Source organism: Manis javanica, chromosome 5 (genome assembly GCF_040802235.1).
Source record: "Manis javanica isolate MJ-LG chromosome 5, MJ_LKY, whole genome shotgun sequence".
Taxonomy (NCBI): Eukaryota; Metazoa; Chordata; class Mammalia; order Pholidota; family Manidae; genus Manis; species Manis javanica.
The window spans coordinates 68,889,531-68,909,426 of record NC_133160.1 but is presented as its reverse complement, the minus strand read 5'-3'; the positions used below and the strand labels follow the sequence as shown (position 1 = coordinate 68,909,426).

The 19,896-nt window shown below is 38.6% G+C and overlaps 1 long non-coding RNA gene across 2 annotated transcripts in view; it reads left to right on the top strand.

Moving 5' to 3' along the window:
• Window positions 1–19,896, top strand: part of LOC108393435 (uncharacterized) — a 395,153-nt gene that overhangs the window by 302,286 nt on the left and 72,971 nt on the right. For both annotated transcript variants that reach the window (XR_012131585.1, XR_012131584.1), the window contains exon 10: window positions 139–17,917. This is a non-coding gene — a long non-coding RNA (uncharacterized lncRNA). The remainder of the gene's footprint in view (window positions 1–138; window positions 17,918–19,896) is intronic.

The following is a 19,896-nucleotide window of genomic DNA, read 5'->3' as shown; positions in this document are numbered from 1 at the left end:
CCTCCTGAGTTCACAGATATTAATATCATTAGTGATATTTCATTTTCCTAAACTTTAATTTTCCCCACAAATGGAACAAGATGGAAACTGTTATGGTGACACAAAGAGGAAATAGCGACATGTGTGTTTCCTTCTCAGGGCAGTTGGAGGTCTCTGGAGAGGCGACCAGGGCATGGAAGACAGCTCCCGGCACAGAGCGCCATGGCTTCTTCTTCACAGGCCAGCCTGACCGGGGCACTGGGTGATGTGTGTCACCATTCCTGGGCCATGGTCTTTTCAATGACAGCAGACAAGGATGAGCTGCTACGTGATTTATTGCCCTGCTGGCCTGATCAGGGAGAGTAGGAAAAGGCATAGGCCTGAGATGTGCCAGAGATGCTCAGACGTGTTTGGATTTTGATGGTTGAATTCACATATTTGTGTAAACATAAAACACTCCTTCCTTTGTTCCTTTACAGAATTCCACTCAGGTTCCTGCCTGCCTTCCTTGGGGAAATCTTAGGGAGCTGCCTACTGGGGAAATGCAATAGGGTTACATTGTAGGGTCCTTTCATTACCATGTGATTATAAAATAAGGGGCCAAATGGCCCCTCTGCATGGCACCTTTCTGATGGCATTTGGTGTAAAGTTCAAGGTGTGCTTCTCACTCTCCTTGTTCCTTTGCTTCTGGTTTTGAGGCCCATTTTTAGTATAACATTTTTTACTTTTATTTTCTTATTTCCAAAGTACTATGACATCTGTCAATGCCATTTAACAATAATTGGAAAAATTAATGTATGCTTTATATATTTAGCTTGGGTGTCATTTATATGTATTTAATAAAAAGGTAGATGAGGTAAGAATTGGGCTAGAGAATAACAGTAGGACACAGATAATTTTTATGGTGAGAAGGTGTTTATAGAGAAGATAGTTGACAGAAGAATACCAGAATGAAGGTGAGGAGAATTGTGATCAACCAACAAGTGTGTGTGTGTGTGTGTGTGTGTGTGTGTGTGTGTGTGTGTGTGTGTGTGTGTGTGTGTGTGTGTGTATTTGTACGTCTGCATTTGGCCATGGTTGAGGGTGACTGGGCATATAGAAAAAAAGTAGGGCCTCTCTTGGATGCATGGTTAGCTTGCTTAGGAGAGTTTCCTTTTCTTCTCATCTTCAGATGGATAATTACCCTAATGCCTGTTCTGTAGCAAAATAATAGGAAGCACTTAAGTGAAAAAAATTAAAAAGAGCCCAAGAGTCTATGTGCTTACAAACACAGTTGGAAGGAGATTGTTTGACAGTGATGGAGTGCTAAGGCTCAGAAAATAGACTACAGAAAATTATTTCTGTTCTCATCTATACCAAGCCTAGGACCAGCACAAAAATAAGGATAGTAATTTACATATCTAGTGAAAGTTCCTTTAAAATAACAGATCAAGGATATTGGTGAAAGGACCCATAGATCCATGGGACATAATAGAGGGTTCATGGAAAGAGGGTCCACTTTCATAAAAATCATGGATTAATTTTTGACAAAGGCACAAAAACAGTTCAATGGAGAGCAAATGGACATAGTAGATAAAGGAATTTTTGAATAGACAAAACCATAGAGACAGAATAGTTTTCTGGAGTCTGGAGAGAAGGAGGGGTTTACTACAAAGGAGCACAAGGGGAGTTTCTGGATGATGAAAATATTCTGTATCTTAAACTGATGTTACTATGACTGGATTTGTCAAAACTCTAAAAGACATCAATTAAAAAGTGTGAAATTAATTGTAAATTCATAGCAGCTCTATTTAGAATAAACCAAAACTGAAAATAACTGCAACAGTCATCAGAAAGATAATGAATCATAAGACAGCTTATGAACTTGGTAACTAATTGGCATAAATTCAACAGGATGGCAAGTTTTTTGTGAGCCTGGATGTGATGTTGGGGTGGGAAGCCTGGGGCCTGGCTGAGCATGTAACTGGAAGCTATGTGCCTCTGACTTACCCTTTAACACGTAAAGCGCAGGGTAGCATTACTTATGTGTTATCTTTATCTTGTGAGATGTCTGAACCTCTTTTATTTTTTTCCTACGGTTTTTTCCCTTGACCAAGAATTGCAAGCATCTTGGCAGGCTAATAATCTGGTGCTGTTTAGATCAATTGTCTGTCCACCATTCATTTCATGATTGAGAACTAGATTCTGCTTTAATAAACATTGTGCTAACTGCTGTGTGGTACTCTAGAGGTTTTGTAATAGTGTAAGGGCATGAGTGGAAAAGCTGATGATTTGAATAAAGTTAGTGGTTTAGTTAATGGTTTTGTACCAACGTCCATTTCTAGTTTTGACAAAGGTGCCATGGTTTTGTCAGTGTTAAAGCATTAGGAGAAATTGAGTGAAGGCTGTAAAGGATTTCTCTGCACTCTCTTTGCAGCTGTCATAAAAATTTAAAATTGTTCCCAAATAAAACAATATTTAAAGAATCCCAGGCCAGAAAGTGTATGCCTTTTCTTTATCTTTAAAATAAGAAATTTATTATATATTCTGAACACAATGTTTTAATATCCTTGGAATTTTACTTTATTTCATAATTTTCTGTCACTTATTAGTAGACAATATTCATCAATCACACTCATTACATATAGGAGTAGATTACATCGATATAATAACAAATTCTTGTAGAAAATACCCATAAAGGCTCTTCCCCTACCCCTGGATTATGTCAGCTAAACATTTGAAACATCTTTTCTTTTCTTACTCTAGATTTATTTCTTTTTTTTATTTTCAATTAAGGTATCATTGATATACAATTTTATGAAGGTTTCGTATGAGCAACATTGTGGTTTCATCATTCACGTATACTACCAAGCACCCCCCCCACACACAGCATTGCAATCACTGTCCATCAGTGTAGTAAGGTGCTATAGTCATTACTTGCCTTCCCCGTGACCTACCTATATTGTGAGTGCTAATTATAATACCCCTCAATCCCCTTCTCCCTCCTTCCCCACCCACCCTCCTCAACCCCTTCTCTTTGGTAATTGCTAGTCCGTTCTAGGAGTCTGTGAGTTTGCTGCTGTTTTATTCCTAGTTTTGCTTTGTTGTTATACTCCACAAATGAAATCATTTGGTACTTGTCTTTCTCTGCCTGGCTTATTTCACTGATCATAATACCCTCTAGCTCCATCCATGTTGTTGTAAATGGTAGGATTTGTTTTCTTCTCATGGCTGAATAATATTGCATTGTGTATATGTACCACATCTTCTGTATCCATTCATCTACTGATAGATGCTTAGGTTGCTTCCATATCTTGGATACTGTAAGTAGGGTAGTGATAAACATAGGGATGCATATGTCTTTTTGAATCTGGGATCTTGTTTTCATCCAGTAAACTCCTAAGAGTGGAATTACCTGGTCGAATGGTATTTCTATTTTTAGTTTTTTGAGGAACCTCCATATTGCTTTCCACAATGGTTGAACTAATTTACATTCCCACCAACAATGTAGGAGGGTTCTCCTTTCCCTGCATCCTCCCCAGAATTTGTTGTTGCTTATCTTTTGGATGGTCGCCATTCTAACTAGTATGAGGTGATATCTCATCGTGGTTTTTATTTGTATTTCCCTGATAATTAGCAATGTGGAGCATCTTTTCATGTGCCTGTTGGCCATCTGAATTTCTTCTTTGGAGAAATGTCTGTTCAGATCCTCCACCCATTTTTTAATCAGGTTATTTGCTTTTTGGGTGTTGAGGCATGTGAACTCTTTATATATTTTGGATGTTAACCCCTCATCAGATAAGTCATTTATGAATATATTCTGCCATACTGTAGGATGCCTTTTTGTTCTGCTGATGGTGTCCTTTGCTGTACAGAAGCTTTTTAGTGTGATATAGTCCCATTGTTCACTTTTGTTTTTGTTTCCCTTGCCAAAGAGATGTGTTCAGAAAAAAGTTTCTCATGTTTATATTTAAGAGATTTTTGCCAATGTTTTCTTTTAAGAGTTTTATGGTTTCATGACTTACATTCAGGTCTTTGATCCATTTCAAGTTTACTTTTGTGTATGCAGTTAGACAATAATCCAGTTTCATTCTCTTGCATGTAGCTGTCCAGTTTTGCCAACACTATTTGTTGAAGAGGTTGTCATTTCCCCATTGTATACCCATGGCTCCTTTATCGTATATTAATTGATCATATGTGTGTGGGTTTATATCTAGGCTCTGTAGTCTGTTCCATTGATCTATGGATCTATTCTTATGCCAGTACCAAATCATTTTGATTACTGTGGTTTTGCAGTAGAGATTGAAGTTAGACAACATAATCCCCCCAGCTTTGTTCCTCCTACTCAGGATTGCCTTGTCTATTCAGGGTCTTTTGTGGCTCCATATGAATTTTAGAACTATTTGTTCTAGTTCATTGAAGAATGCTGTTGGTATTTTGATAGGTATTGCATTGAATCTGTATATTGCTTTAGGCAGGATGGCCATTTTGACAATATTAATTCTTCCTATCCATGGGTGCAGGATGTGTTTCCATTTATTGGTGTCTTCTGTAATTTCTCTCATGAGTGCCTTGTAGTTTACAGGGTACAGGTCTTTCACCTCCTTGGTTAGGTTTATTCCTAGGTGTTTTATTCTTTTTGTTGCAATTGTGAATGGAATTGTTCTCCTGATATCTCTTTCTGCTAGTTCATCATTAGTATATAGGAATGCTACAGATTTCTGTGTATTAATTTTGTATCCTACAACTTTGCTGAATTCAATTATTAGTTCTAGTAGTTTTTGGGTGGATTCTTTAGGTTATTTTATGTACAGTATCATGTCATCTGCAAACAGTGATAGTTTAACTTCTTCCTTACCAATCTGGATGCCATTTTTTCTTTGTGTTGTCTGATTGTTTTGACTAGGACCTCCCTACGTTAAATAAAAGTGGTGAGAGTGGGCATCCTTGTCTTGTTCCCGATCTTAGAGGAGAAGCTTTCAGCTTTTCACTGTTAAGTATGGTGTTGGCTGTGGGTTTGTTGTACATGGCCTTTATTACATTGAGGCACTTGCCCTCTCTACACATTTTGTTGAGAGATTTTATCATGAATGGATGTTGAATTTTGTCAGAGCTTTCCAGCATCTATTGAGATGATTCTGTGATTTTTGTGCTTCTTTTTGTTCTAATGCGTCTAATGCATTGCTCAGTGACTCTGTCTCCTTACTTATTTTCTGTCTGGTTGATCTGTCTTTTAGAGTGAGTGGTGTGTTGAAGTCTCCTAATATGAATGCATTATATTCTGTTTCCCCCTTTAATTCTGTTAGTATTTGTTTTGCATATTTACATGCTCCTATATCAGGTACATAGATATTTATAATGGTTATATCCTCTCATTGGGCTGATCCCTTGATCATTATGTAATGTCCTTCTTTGTCTCTTTTTACTTTCTTTGTTTTGAAGTTTATTTTTTCTGAAACAAGTACTGCAACTTCTGCTTTTTTCTTCCCATTGTTTGCATTAAATATCTTTTCCCATCCCTTCACTTTTAGTCTTTGGGTTTTAAGTGAGTTTCCTGTTGACAGCATGTATATGGGTCTTGTTTATCCATTCTGTAACTCTGTGTCTTTTCATTGGTGCATTCAGGCCATTTACATTTAGGTGATTATCTATAGGTATGTACTTATTGCTTTTGCAGGCTTTAGATTTGTGGCTACCGAAGGTCCAAGGGCTGCGTCCTTACTATCTAACAGTCTAACTCAATTTACTTACTATGTTATGTTTCAAGTACAATCTAAATATTCTTTTGTCTTTGTTTTTTTTTCCTCCCTTTTTTTTTTCCTCTTCCTCCACTCCTTATATATTAGGTGTCATATTCTGTACTCTTTGTGTATCCTTGACTGACTTTGTAGGTAGTTGAGTTAATTTTGCATTTGCTTAATAATTAATTTGTCTACTTCTTTTACTGTGGTTTTATTTTTCTCTTGGCAGCTATTTAGCCTTAGGGGCACTTCCATTTATAGCAGTCCCTCTAAAATACACTGTAGAGACATTTTGTGGGAGATAAATTCACTCAACTTTTGCTTATCTGGAAATTGCTTAATCCCTGTTTCAAATTTAAATGATAATCTTGCTGGCAGAATATTCTTTGTTCAAGGCCCTTCTTTTTCATTGGATTAATGTATCATGCCACTCCTTTCTGGCCTGTAAATTTCTGCTGAGAAATCTGCTAATAGCCTGATGGGCTTTCCCTCATACATGATCTTTTTTCTCTCTCTGGCTGCTTTTACTACTCTCTCTCTTGGTTCTTGTTCTTTGCTGTTTTAATTATTATATGTCTTGGTGTTGTCTTCCTTGGGTCACTTGTGTTGGGAGGTCTCTGCACTTCCATGGTCTGAGAGAATAAGATTGCAGAAGTTTTCAGCAATTATTTCCTCAAAGAAACTTTCTCTCCCTTCTCTCTTTCTCTTGTTCTGGTATTCGTATAATGCAAATATTGTTCTTTTTGGATTGGTTGCACAGTTCTCTGATTATTCTTTCATTCCTAGAGATCCTTTTTTTTCTCTGTGTGTCAACTTCTTTATTTTCCTCTTCTCTAATCTCTCTTTCTATTGCCATCTCCTCTACCTTATGTAATCTACTTAAAATCCCTCCATTGTATGTTTCATTTCAGATGCAGTATTTTTCAAATTTTCTAGCTCTTTCTTTTAATCCCCCCTGAGATCTTGAATATTTTTCTGTAGCTCCATGAGCATGTTTATGATTATTTGGAAATCTTTATCAAGGAGATTGGTGATTTCGGTTTCAGTGAGCCCTCTTTCTGGTGTTTTTTTCTTGTAATTTTGTTTAGATTAAATTCCTTTGTCATTTCATATTTCTAATGATTCCTTGGAATAATAACTTTGTGTGGGCGGCTCCCTCTAGTGCCCAGAAGCTCCACTCTCTGGAGCTGCCTAGCACCTGAAACGATGGCAGGGGTCACAGGTTCTTGGTACCAGAGCCTGCTGGATGAAAGCACTCTTTCTTGCTTCCTGGCTGCAGTGACTGCCTCCACAGGCAGGTCCAGTAGGCTGACTGTGAAGGGTGGAGCCTCTGCATTACACCTCTGTAGCTGCCATAGGCGGGGCTGCCCTCCAGATGGCCTGGAATGATGGTAGGGGCAGCATGTGTGCAGACTGGTGCCTGCCGCAAATTGCAGTGGGGGGCCTCAGCGCTGCATTGCCAGACAGGGCGATAGTGTCTGAATCTCCTGAAATTTCCCAACCTGCTGGGCTAAATGTGCCAGCATGATGATTTTGTCCAACTGTTCTTTCTCTTGAGCAGCAAGCTCTGTGTAATGTTTGCCCCTTTTGTACCCCTCTTGCTATTGGGAAATATTTCAAAAGGCGCACCTTTCTTTTGTCCTGGAGTGGCCAGTTGTGAGTATCTGTTCTCCACAAGTGGCTGGAATCTCAGTGTGTCCAAGTATTCTGCCTGTCTTTGCTTTCCAACCATCTATAGAGCACTATGTAATGTGGATTTGTGCTCCTGGAGCAGATCTCCAGGGATGAGTGTTTAGCAGTGCTGGGCTTCTACTCCCTCCTGGCTCCTTTTCTCTTCCTCCTGCCTGTGAGCTGGATTTTGGGGAGGGCTTGGGTCCTGCTGGATTATGGCTTTGCTACTTTACCCTTTTCTGTGAGGTCTTCTCTTTTCTCCAGATGTAGGCAGTCTGTTCTGCAGACTTTGCATCGCTCTTTCTGGATTGGTTGTATTTGCTGTATTTTTATGTTATATGTGGTTTGGGGAGGAGCTTTCTGCATCACTTCTGACACCACCATCTTTTTCCCCTCCCACTCTAGATTTCTTCTATGTGATATTCCAAGCTTCTTAAAAGCCATGTTAAACAACTGAACACAGACAATAGTTAAAAAGTTTAAGATATGTGTTATAGTAGAAGAAATTTGTAGACAGTGTTACAGATGCATAATAACAGATTCAAGAAGAAGAGCACTAGTAAAATAGTAAAAAAAAACTAATAAAAATCTGGTTTCTTGCTTGGCTCAAGACAGTATTTATGGAATTTTATGTGTTAACAGGTGACTCAGATATTCTGGTGCAGGATATTTCAAGGGTCTGAAATCACACCCTGAAGCAGCCTTCTCTGTGGGTCTCCCTCCAGCCCCAGCCTCTGAGTGAATCACTGAGTGAAGGTGCGGAGAGACTGACCACAGGTTTTTGTCCCTGGGATAGATATCTTTTCCCACAGTGGGAAGACTTGTGACTGGACACACAAAGATAGGGAAGCTCCTAACATCCTCAGACATAGTCAACTATAACACAGTCATTCTCTGAGAGGAGAAGGGATGTTTGACAAAGACTGTCCTGGGTGCAGCTGTCCTTGTGTTAGGAACTCGACCCAAGGACAGCTACGCATGTCTAATCTTTACTGATACGTATTCTGTTTCATGACCAAGAATGACTTACAAGAGAAATTATGAAATCTGTAGTTAACATTAGTCATTCTATTGTGAGCAAAGATTTTTAAATTGAAAAGAGTTGGATTGTTATCCTAGCTCTGCCATTTGCTATCTCTATGACCTCGGGAAAGTTCCTTGCCCATCTGAGGCCCAGTTTCTTTGCTTGTAAATTGGAGATAACAATAATGTCTGTTTCCTAGGATTATTATGCCAAGGCCAGCACATGCACATAATGAGAAACTGAATGAACCCATTACATGTTCGTTCTACCCACTTGCTTTTTCTAGCTCTCTCTGATATAGCTGGGGTGATCTATATTACACAAAGACAACTAGAATTCCATATATATATAACATATAACCATGATATGGCTTCGTGTATCACAAACACATGTGTGTACATATGGCCAACTTGTCCAGGCTTTGGCCACATATGGAGCTTCCATCCCATTTCTGAGTTTTCCTGAGACTGTTTTCCCTTCCCCCACCTGCTCCCACCTCCTTCCTCCTTGGCTCTCCAGTGCCTTCCCTCTGTTTCTCTCCCCCTTACCTTCTCCCCTACAACACTTTTCTCACCTCCTCCCCCTCCCCTTCTCTCTTCTTTCTCCCAGTCTTCTTCCCAGACTTCTTAACAGGTATGGAGGGGAAGGTCCACACACACAAAGATCACTAGGATAGCCGCTCAGTGCTTACCTGCATTGTGGAAACCTCCAGACCTTTTTTAAACTATGAAAGCTACTGAATGCTTCATGAGCAGCAAACTGAGTCTGGAGGAAGCCCACTGACTGCTGAGTGACACACAAGCAAACAGAACTCTCCTCCTCTCCAACCCAGCTGCATTCAAAGGAGGGTGATGTCAGTGGTAAGTATTGGTGGGAAGATCCAAACCATTTTTATGGTCCCATGCTGGACTATTTTCAGAAATAGTATATAGTGGTTGAATACTTTGGTCAAGTTTTCATTTTTATTTTCCCAAATAGCTAAGAGTGTCATAATCTCAATCTTAGTAGAATGAAGCAAGTTTTATGAACTATTCTTATCCTCTGATTTTTCTGAAGGCTTCCATGATTCTCATTTTATTCCTTTAGTTAATTTTTGATTACAAAATAAACACCCCTCCCTCCCATCCCCCAGAACTAAACCAAAAAGAAATTACAGGATTAAGGTGAAGTCATTAGGGGAGGAAGCCCCATGTATAGAAGGGGGGAGGCCTCAGGGAAAGGTGTTTCATTTATGGGGTAAGCAAATGACCCATGTGTGGGGCAGCAACAGGCCCCAGACACCCTGAGAAGCCCTTAACTTCTGCAGGGATTTTAAAATCCCTGATATGTTGTGAGCTCACAGAACTCTGACATTTACTTATTAGAAAAATGTGTACTTTAGAAGAGCTCAATTTATTCTCCAATTTTTGAAACTGATTGCACTGTGAACTCTGGTTGGAAGTTGTTGCCCTGCTGTCAGTTAGCTCTTCTAGTTTATGTACTGGATGTTTGATGAGGTTTGCAGGGATGGTGCCTGACTTTTGGTGCATATGTCAGCATCTTAAAATCTTATCCAGTGTTAGGTGCAACATTGCTCCTTAAGAACTTTACAGAGAAACCAAGATTATTCAGATGAGCAAAAATATAAAATATATATACTTGTAATATAATTGACCTTACCTTCAAGAAGAGATGTAAGTGCTTTCAATAAGTTGGTGAATGTAGAGGGAGAAAGTGCATGTTTAGTTGAGATAGGGAAAGCAGTAAATGATCAGGAAGGGATGCTCCCAGTGCAGAAAAGCCATGAAGTAGGGAAACTCCAAGAATGGAGAGCATGGTGGTCTGTGACTGGGGGTATGGCTCAAAGAGTGGGTTCTCTTGTCTAGACTTGAAAGGGAAGGAAGGAAAGGGAACTGCCTTTTACTTTTCTGGTATCATTTGCCAGGCCGTTTATGATGAATATGGAAATCGGGTGCCTAGATCCCCTTCAAATGAAAAAGTGTTCAGCACCCACTGGGAGAGATGTTTCCAGGCAGCCTTCAGCTGTCAGCCCCTTCAGCTACACAGAGCCGCCTTGCATAAGGTCACATCCTTTTCGGGATGGCCAGCACACAATTGGTTAAGGAGTAGATATAAAAGTTCAGTCATTTCAGCCTTACCTGGGGAAATTCTGATGAGCTCCTTCAGCTCTAAAGCCCCCTGTGGGGTCAGCTCAAGGTGTCAGGCCTGCATCAAAGCTCAGTTTTCCCTCTGCCCAGTCCTGCTTCCTTCCCTGCCCTCTGACAGGTGCTGATCCTGGCAGCACTCTCTAATGCAAGTTCTACACTCTAAATCCACCTCAGAGTCTTCTTCCTGGAGAACTCACCTGTGACACCCTTTCAGTATATTGTTATTTAAGTTTCATAATAGCTCCCTGAGTTGGTATTATTAGCTCTATTGTACAGGTGACAGATCAAGACTTAGGTTGAGTAATTCACCAGAAGTCATACACATTGGCATTGACACTTAACCACAATATCCATGTTCTTTTCATTCTATCATGTTGCTGTTAAAAGGATTAGCAATAGACAAACAAGCTTCATGTACAGTAAAGATTGGATAATTACTTGTGTGCCCTCATTCAGTCAACAACTACTCACCAGTGTACCAGAAATTCTATAGTAACAGAAGGAAGAAACATGAAATGCAAGATAATTTGCTATCTACATAAAGGCTTTGTAGATGAGGGAAGAATCTTGTTTCTGTTCTAAAATGCCACTCCACAAGTCTAAGGTTGACTTTGATAGTATTGTTAAAGGTCGAGCTTCATCAGTTATATTTTCTTTTGGAATTATAACATTTAATTAGAACTTAAATAAATGGGATATGAAAGTAAGAAAAACAAGAAAAGACTCAATAAAGACAGATACTATTGCTGCCAAACTAGTTGCAACCAAGACAACTGTAAAGTATTGGGAGATGCTGCAAACATCTAGGAAAGATATGCACTTATATTGCTTCTCAAATATATTTAAGTTTTCACTTTAAAGAGCACAAATGGAAATCTCATAACACATTCTGTGTATGGTTCAAGCTGGAAAGAAAAAGGATGGATTCAAGCAAAAAGAAATTGGCTCAACATCAAAAGATTGGCAGATGAGTATACCTGTATATGTTTTGAGTTAGAACAAAATATTTGAGGTATGTATGCATCATTTAACCAACTTTTTCTGTTGGCCACAATTGCTGTTCAACTGAGATTCTACACTATGTTTATTAAGACCATGAATCCCCACAGTAGTATCTCTTGTAAAGAATATATTTAATTAAAGTTTATTATATGAAATGTATAAGATGAAATAATTTCATTTAATATATCATGTAGATTATATGTAAGTACCATGTGTAGATTCTGTATAATTTCTAGTTTGTTTCATTGGGGACAGCAGTCAACTCTTTCTGAAAGAAAGATAATATCTGATTCTTCTTTGTTAGTGGATTACTAAATGGATTTTACTTTTTTACTTTTATTGTATGAATTTTCAGTGAAACATTTAAAATAGTTATATGGTGAGGCAATGCATTTGGAAAGACAAATTTAGCTAAAATAACAGCAGAAACCTCCTATTTATAAGCTAACATTGATCAGAACCAGAACTAAGAAAATTCTTAATCTCATACAAAAGTGCAACTATTTAACCTTTCCTATAAATACTGACCTTCAATCTATAGTTAACTGCCACTTCACCCTGTCTTTTTCTCTTCCAAACTTTTCTCCCAAATTTCTGAGTAGTAACACCCTTCATTTCCATTGTGAGCTAATCATACTTTCCCACACATGTAATTTTTCCTTTCAGAATTGCTGCATTTTTAGCCTGTAACTACATAAAGCCAATCTGCTCCCTTGGCTTTCCTGAGGTTATGTTGATTTTCACATAGTGGAATGAGAAGGCAATTATGGAGCCACAGAACTCATTTGTCTTGGTGACCGAATGGCTTGATTTAAGATCATTAGTTGTAATTCTGTGTTAGAACCAAAAATCTGGAATTTTGTCATAGCTGGTGAGAAAAGCAAGAATGACACTCGTAGGTGGTATTTCTCCAAAGGCAGATTTTTAAAATAAAATTTACAGCATAAATATGACTGTAAATATATATTAGTTTTATAACCTACATCAAGATAAAATGAGTCAAATTTAAAGAAGTAAAATCCTTTAGGAATATATTGTTACTACTCTCCCTAACATCCATTTTTGGTATCATTACTTATCATTGTAAACTTACTTAGAAAACCACTTTCATTTATTGTGACTATTCTGAATAGGTCAAAACTTTTCATGGCCTATAGTGTGCTCTTAGTTTCATAATGGACAAGTTTAAAACTTCAGAATAATTCAATTTCTTTTCAAAGCTTTCCAGTCCAGCTTTTGAATATTTGTGTTATCTGACTACAGTCACCACGGACTGCTAAAAATATGTGGTTTCTTGCAGTACCTGAAGTACTTAGATGCCTATTTACATTACTAGAGAGAAGACAATTCCTTTAAAGCATATCAACAGTTTTGCATTAATGCTGTATATTAGGTACTGTGTTAGAAGATGTATAGTATATGGAAACATGATCAAGGAGTTAATAATTTAGTTGAAGAGACTGAATATATAAAGTTGTTCATGTTTTAAATAACAAAAAATAGTTAAAAGTCAAATAGAATATTCTATATGTACAGAGGGAGAAGGTCCTTCAGACTCCAATTGTTAAGGGAAACCAGGTTTAGCTGACTCTCAGGGTGGGAAGGGGACGCTGCCTTTCCAGAACTGGCAGGGGAGGGGATTTAGGGCTGGGTAGAAAAAGTTGAAAAAGTTGAATATAGGAAATGTAGAATCCATTAAGAAAAAAATTAATGAGTAGTTTGGTAGAGGTTTTATGGAGGAAAGTAGATAAGATGATGCACTAAAGATTTAGTGGGTGGAGGAAATGAATGTGGGGTTACGTACAGATTCAGGAGTTTTCGCTTCAATTGTTACACTGGGGTTTTTCAAACTGTGTGCCAGGAAACACAGATTTTTAAGAAAAAAAAAAAACAGTTCCACAGGCAATTTCACTTGGCAAATACTATGCTAAACAAAGTTTTTTTCCTTTAGGAATTGTTATTCTTTAATATATTAATGTGCATTGTAAATTTCCAAAACAATATACAGTGTTTTATAAACCTATAGAAATGAAAAGGAAGGCTCATAGAATCAATTTATCTTGAAGGATAAACTGATACGACTTGGTAACTGATTAAATATATGAAGTAAGAAAGAATGTAAACACAGATAAAAGATGTTGAAGTTAAGAGAGTATAAAAAACCATTTTGTAATCATTGCTGTCATTTGTCGAGCTGTTATTACATGCCAGGTACTGCAAATGAGGGACTGGGACTCAGAAGTTTAAGTAATTTGTCTAGGGTCACATAGATAATATTTGGTTGTCACAATAGTGCAGTCACAGTAGAATGAAATGATTGATGGAGAGACACCAAAGGCATAAGTGAAAGGATATGAAGTTCCTTTAATCACAAAAGATGTAGAGGCTTATGGTACCAATTACACAAAGCAGGAGGCGACACGGTGCGCTCACAGATGGAGTTACAGGTGCAGCCGGTCCGTGCTACACAGCACGATGATCCTGCCAGATGAGCTTTAAAAAAAAAATCTATGTGACCATCTGCAAGTCACTGGTACAAAATAACCCCAGCAGATTTTTGAGTGCTTTGTGAAACCAGGTGAATCAAAGGTCAATTTCCCAGGAATGCTGTATCTTAGAAGCCCCAGGCTATCAGCCTATTTTTTCCATTCTTATATGTAGTTAAATTAGAGCCAGGGTTTAAATCCAGGTCTGCTTTGTTTCGAAGCCTCAGTTGTCTTTTATTCTTGACTGTTAGTTTGTGTACAGATGGAGGAATGGTGAAGCCGTCAGAGCACATTCCTGCAGATATTCCCTTTCCAGGTCTCCTGAAGAATTTGACTTCCTTTGCTTCATAGCTTGGGCATCAAGTAGCCCCTGTAGCTTACTTTACTTTTTTTCCTCTGTGCATGCAAACAAAACAAAACAAAACAAAACAAAATAAAAAAAAAACATGTTTTAAGGGATTCACTGGTTATCAAATCCTTTGGTTTGTTTAAAGCAGAGATTACTCTCTGGTTGTACATCTTTGTCTTACGGCCCTAAGACTGTGGTATTATACAATATAGGAAGGTCCTGGGGAAGGCAGTATAGCACAGAGAAGACAAGTAGTGACTATAGCATCTTACTACCCTCATGGACAGCGACTGTAATGGGGTATGTGGTGGGGACTTGATAATATGGGTGAATGTTGAAACCACAATGTTGTTCATGTGAAACTTTCATAAGATTGTATATCAGTGATACCTTAATTTAAAAAAAAACCTCTGGTATTATAACATACACAGCCTATACTTGGCTGCAACAGGCCCTCCTAAAGAAAGATTATCAAGATAACTTTTGACAGGCAGTGTTCTGCATCCTGACCTGTATGTCCTCATTTAAGCTCATAGCAATGGGATGAGATGACAGGAGAACATTATCAGTATCCTCATTCTTTAAGTAACACAGAGAATAAGAAATTTTCCTAGGGTCACATACTTGGAGAATGTAGAAGTCAAACTGGGGGGCCAGACTTGAGACTCCTTATTGTTAACTCCTACTGCACATGGTGAGGCCATGAGAATCACTCAGCAACACTGCCTGTTCTGATCTAGTCTGCTTGCCATTTTGTATTGCTGCTGCTATTAACTTTCACTGCCTGTTAGAAATGTCACACCTGTTGGCATTATTTATTGACTCTTTTAATGATGTTTAACCTTGATGTCCTTCATTCAATGGCAAAGCCCATCTTTAGGGCTTCTTTCTTTGGCTGACACACTTATGGGTGTGAGGGGGTGTCCTCCCTTCTAGGGTTATGATGCTTCCACACTGTTGCCTTCCTTTCATTTAAAGACTATGCTCACGCTATTGCAACTTCGAATATTTTTTTCCTTCCATTGAGAAGCTTAGATGTGTTCTATTGGGAGGTGAATGGATTTGGTCATTCAAAACTGTCCAAAATCTTCTGTTAAATATTTTAAATATGAATATTTTCCTAATTCTCTAAACTGCATCTTTTCTTTTCCTTATAAAAACATCTGTTGAGCTCCTGCTATATGCTGGGCACTACGCTCATAACATAAAGATAAATAAGAAAATGTCCTGATCCTTAGGCACTCAGTGTCTCACAGCGCAGTTGTGCACAGTTAAATAACTGGTATAGTGTGAAAAGTGCTGTGCTAAAGAATGTGGAAGTGCCTGGGGAATACAGAAGAGCTAGAAAAGGGACATGGTATTTGATCTGGGGCTTCATTAGCAGGAATTCATTAGTTGGAAAAGTTGGAAAAGGGAGCGCAGGGCAAACCAGGCAGAGTGAACTGTACATGCAAGTGCACAGAGCTGCAAATGTCCAGGCCTAGGAGGAATGAACCGACTGATGAACGCATGTAGAAGAATAGACAAAAGTGATCATAGACCAGCCTGATGAGCCAGGCTAAAGATTTTGGACATAAGTCCATGGACAATGGGAGCCCCTTTTTTCCAGGATCAGTCTTTATACTAACACCTTCACCTTTCCAAATCCAACCTCAGCTCCTGCTCAGGACTAAAACCGGTAGTAAAGTTGGGCAGGCTCAGCAGTCAGGGCAGCTTCTGATTTCATGAAAAAGATTGATTCCCTTACCTTTCCCTGTTAGAACAATCCTCAGCCTTTACCAAACAAACCAGGGGTGGCTGTGGCAACGTATCAGGTCAGACCAGTCTCTCTACTGGTTACACACAGCACCACTTTCAGAATGAGTCTGCCTTCCATTCCTGGAATAATGGTTTGGGGAAGATGAGGGCTTATGAACCAAAGCCTACTTCTAGGTGGCAGCCTCTGAAGGTGACATTGGGTACAGTCTACTTCATGTGTGTTTGAACTGGGATAATCCTGGCCCTTCCCTAGATTATGAAATGTCTGTCTGGGCATAAAACTGATCCTACTCAGATGCTATGAACATTTTCTGGAAAAGCAGGTCATTTTCGGTCCAAATTTTTGAGTAAGTATTTCCGCCATTTCTTTCAAACTTTATCTTGATAATGTCTTTATAACTCCTTTTCATCGCCTGTCCTGCTCACATCCTTTTTAGGAAATCTTGTCATGCCACAGTCCTGGGAAAGGAATATGACCCTGTGACCTCCCCCAACTTCCTAGTCGTTGGATGAACATCCGACCCAGGGACAACCGATCCCTTTTTTGGTCTCTTTTTTTATGTTTTGTTTTCTGTTTTGTAAGTTAAAAGAACTGGAGTTGACAGGCAGTAATATAGACATTGATTCCACCTGTCCAGTCTTATGTTGGAATAATCTTTCTTAAATTTCCTTCTTCCTATCCCTTTAAGAGTCAACTGAGTGAAAACACACATACACACGGTTGTACTTTTCTGATGTCTGTTCATTAGTTTAACAGATAGTTATTTCATGTTTCCAGTGTGTATAATGCTGAGATTATTGTCTTAAACCCTAGTCCTCTATGGCCTGGGTGATTTCTAAATAACCTTTATAAAATGTCTACATACGCATTCTTCTAGGGTGGTGGCATGAGAACAAATTAAATACTTCCCTTATGAACTTATATTTACCATGTTACTAATATGTTGACTCCCTGTTGTGTCTTAAATTAAGCATGATTTGTTAGCTTTGTGTCATAAGCAAATAGTGATGTGGGCTTTCTGCCAGGGAGAAGGGATGTATGCAAGAGACACTCATGCACATGTGCACACTCATTGTATACTCACACTTCTTTGATTTTTTTAAAGGACAGAATTGTAATGACTAAAGGCAGCTGAAATGGGAGGTGTTGCTTTATTTATATTTCTTATTACATATGTATATTTATGTCATTCCAAGAAGTTAAATGAACAAACAGAGTTGCTAATGCCATGAGGCCTTTTGTATAAATGAGGACCCACATAGGAGGGAGTCAATTCATGCCCATTCTTGGTGCTCAGATATACTGATGACTGCAGCAGCTGAAATGGCTAGACAGCAATTGACACCACTTGTGCTGTGATTACACATGGCTCATTCTTCATTAACAGGCAGCTACCACTTGCCTTTCATTCAGTTGGAAGGAAAAGCATGGGATAACATATTATACATATGAGTACTCTTTATTTCTATTTTTGCCAAATGGAAGCAAAACCTAAAGTGTTTCCATGAGCAACAGCTTAGAGATAGCTGTTCTTGGTTTTTCCTGAGAATGCTTTTGGTATATGTCAGCTTCAACTTTCCAAACCTTTTTGTTTTTTTAGATTTACAGCTTCTTTTCTGATACTTCAGCCATTCATCTAACAGGGACATGTCAGGCCCTCAAGATCCCATCGAATTATGGTGTAAGGCCAGGAGACATACGTGTAAGCTACCTAGCCTCATGGCGAGCTTGCAGCGTGGACTGTACCAATTGCGTGAGACAGCGTACAAGAGGGGATTAGGTGAGAACAAAAATTTCTTTGCTTTATTTATAGTATCATTGTGGCAGGATGAAAAGCTGCAAGTCAGCTTTGCCTGGGTGTGGACTTGAAATAATCCACTCAAAACTTTGATTGTTCCCTTGATTTTGCCTTGTAAATGCTTCTGTGGCTCCTGTGGATTATTGCTTCATATGCTTGGACAGACATCAATTAACATACATCAAAATGTTTCCATTTGTGTCCCTCTGTGAATGGAGGAGACCCAAAAGACACAATAGGTTGGGAAACACCCACCGGGACATTTCAGGGGGCCAGGCTGTGCAGAGGACACAGGTGTGCCACTCATTCTGGGCTGGAAATACTGCATTTCTTATGGAGTTTTTAGTAATTATCAAACCAGAACCCTAAAAAACAGCTAATTGGAAACTTTAGGACAAGTTTTGTAACCTAGGAAATTAGTTGTTGAAAATCAGATGAAGCTTCTGAGTGTGGCTGTTGGAGACAGCACAAGCTATGTTAGTTTTCATAGTCATTTGAGAGTTGTTTAATCTTTTATAAAACTTCTCAGAGCATTTAAGATGGCACTTCTTTCCAACAATATGAATGATAGAAATACACTTAACATAAATGCTCAAACATACTGATATAATAGTCATTGTCCAAGAAAAATATTCCTATAGCATGTTATATTATGGTATTTTAAATATATGTAATTTTTTGCTGTCTGGTTTACTCTTGTAGGGCTGTTTTCTACCCATGATGTCAATACTGCATGCAGCTGGAACAAATTCATGGCCAAATTATTGTCTTTATTGTCACCATGAATTTATAACAGATCTTGTCCAGTGTGAGAGCATTACCCTAATGTCAGCTCCAAATATCTCGCAATGTGTGTTTATCTGGTAATAATGAGTGTCCTCAGAACATACTAGTATCCCTATTAAGCACCGTAAATGATTTGAAAAAGTACAATGGAATAAACCAAGATTAACCTCATTTGTAGGATTATTTTATGTATTATTATTATTATTATAATATAATATCAAGGCCTTGTCCTTGGGGAATTTTATTAATAAGGTTTAATAATTGTATCAGGCCAATTTGCTATAATTCACAAATCTACATGGTAAGAGTGATATTAAAGCATAGTTGTTTTCCTTATTTTATTATTAATCAAAACTGTAGGGTGTCATTTGCATTAATTTCTTCTGTGAATATTTGTTTTAGTAAAAGTTGTAATAATATTCTAGTGTTAATGAAATAAATAAGAGTAACTGGGTTCTGCCCAGGAACCATGTATTTAATCTGTTAAGCTAGGTCAAGTGTCCGATGGTCCATCCAGGGCACAGGGAGAAATCTCGGTGCTCTGGAGAGTCAGAGCTGTTAACAGAGCCACCGAAGGTTATGTTAAAGTAAAAGTGGACCTGACCTTGAAGACAGACCTGATTGTGAAGTGCAGTAGGATTAACACTGGCACCTTTCACATTGTGTCATTCCTCCATGTTAGGCTGGTCACCGGAGATCCCAGGTTCAGGCAAAGGTGTCACCTGGGGCTGCTTGCACATCCATTTAAACATACTGAGATGAAAAGTTCTGCTTTTCTGTTACATAGATAACTGCAATCATAGGCGATCTTTTCCATCTGATCCTTTAGTTCAATTAGCTCTATTATTTGTGTGGATGGGATCCTGTTCTGTAAAATCATTGTATCATATTTGTGTTGAGTACAACTGACCTTTAAGAGGTATGCTTCTAAATAGACAAGAAATGGTCTTCTGTTTTTGGCTATGTAAACCTGTTTCACTCAGTCATCGAATTCAGCTGGAACATTGGAACCCTGTACCTCTTTGGAGCTCCAGGAAAGGCCCCAAGGTTGGGACATTTGGCATGGTGGAGAGAACATGGGCTTTGAAGTCAGACAGAGGCTTTTGCGGCTGTCTCTGCTATGTATCTCACAAGGTTATGAGTGACAGGAGAACTAGTGGCAATGTATGAGATGT